The sequence below is a fragment of the Mandrillus leucophaeus genome, unplaced genomic scaffold (assembly GCF_000951045.1).
Source record: "Mandrillus leucophaeus isolate KB7577 unplaced genomic scaffold, Mleu.le_1.0 Scaffold274, whole genome shotgun sequence".
NCBI classification, from domain to species: domain Eukaryota; kingdom Metazoa; phylum Chordata; class Mammalia; order Primates; family Cercopithecidae; genus Mandrillus; species Mandrillus leucophaeus.
The window spans coordinates 686,753-688,217 of NW_012102854.1; the positions used below are offsets into that span (position 1 = coordinate 686,753).

At 51.9% G+C, this 1,465-nt stretch overlaps 1 protein-coding gene across 1 annotated transcript in view; it reads left to right on the forward strand.

Annotated features, from left to right (window-relative positions):
• The first annotated feature begins 1,395 nt into the window (after window positions 1-1,395).
• ZFP14 (ZFP14 zinc finger protein) overlaps window positions 1,396-1,465 on the forward strand; it is a 62,189-nt gene continuing 62,119 nt past the window's right edge. Inside the window, exon 1 of the mRNA XM_011984806.1 lies at window positions 1,396-1,430. The gene's annotated coding sequence lies outside the window, so the exon portion shown is untranslated. The remainder of the gene's footprint in view (window positions 1,431-1,465) is intronic.

Here is a 1,465-nt window from a genome sequence, read left to right on the forward strand (position 1 = left end):
GAGTAGCTGGGACTACAGGTGTGTGCCACCATGCCCGGCTAAATTTTTTTGTATTTTTAGTAGAGACGAGGTTTCACCATGTTGGCCAGGCTGGTCTCGAACTCCTGACGTCAGGCGATCCACCTGTCTCGGCCTCCCAAAGTGATGGGATTACAGGCGTGAGGCACCGTGCCTGCCGCCTTCTTAGGGTTATATAGTAGCTCAGATTTTTCATTTATCTCCTATTTCATGCATATCCTATTCTTTGCAAAATGAAACAAGATTGCCTAGGCATTTTCAAATATCTTCTAAAGTTTTATATTCTTAAGGAAAGAACAAAGTATTTCATGTATTAACTAATATATCAAAGAATTTGGGATACAGAAGATGCCTCAGGGTGGTCCCTGGTGGGCTTATCCCATTTCTTTCCTGAAGGAACGCAGGGCAGGACAAATTCAATCTTATCTGAGACCTCTCCAGTTAGTCTTTTTCTTTTGAAACGGAGTTCTGCTCTTGTTGCCCAAGCTTGGGTGCAATGGCGCATCTCAGCTTAATGCAACCTCCGCTACCCGGGTTCAAGCGATTCTCCTGCCTCAGCCTCCCGAGTAGCTGGGATTACAGGCGCGCGCGACCACGCTCGGCTAATTTTTTGTATTTCTAGTAGAACGACACATTCACAATTGCAGGAGATACGAGACAGAGAGAGAGAGAAAGGGAGAGAAAGGGAGAGCGCAGTGAGCACGAGCGACCTTTCTGGGTCTAGATCCTGCTCCAGGTTCTGGTGGGCTTTGAGAGTATTTTCATTACATGCCTGATGTGTGCCCACACCTTGCTTGGGTGTATGCAGTGAGTAACTGCTAGGTGTTTAGTACACGTATTAGGCACCTGCTGGTGCCAAAACTTCTTTCTAAATCCTCCGCAGCTGAGCCTGGTGCCTCACGCCTGTAGTCCCAGCACTTTGGGAGGCTCAGGCGGGAGGATCTTTTAAGCCCAGGAGTTCGACACCGGCTTGGGTAACATCGGGAGCTTTGGTCTCTATAAAAATTTAAAAAATTAGTTGGGCGTGGTGGCGCGCGCCTGCAGTCCCAGCTACTCTGGAGGCTCAGGTGGGAGGGTAGCTTGAGCCCGGAGGTCGAGGCTGCAGTGAGCTGTAACTAATCACGCCACTGCACTCCAGCCTGGGCGACAGAGCGAGACCCTGCCTCAAGAAAAAAATAAATAAATAAAGTATTCCTCAGCGACAAAAACAAACGCAAGCCCGAGCTCGCCTCAGCCCCAGGCAGCCTGGAAAGCCCTCCTGCCCCGAGCGTCCAAAGCTCCAGCGCCCGCGCATGCGCACTCCGCGCAGCCTGTTGGGGCTGGAACCAGTCCCTCCCATCGGCGGACTACATTTCCCACAGGCCTCCGCGCGCAGTTCTTTCCGGCTTCCCCGCTGGTGTCGGCTCCGAGAGGTGTTGGGGCTGGAACCAGTCCCTCCCATCGGCGG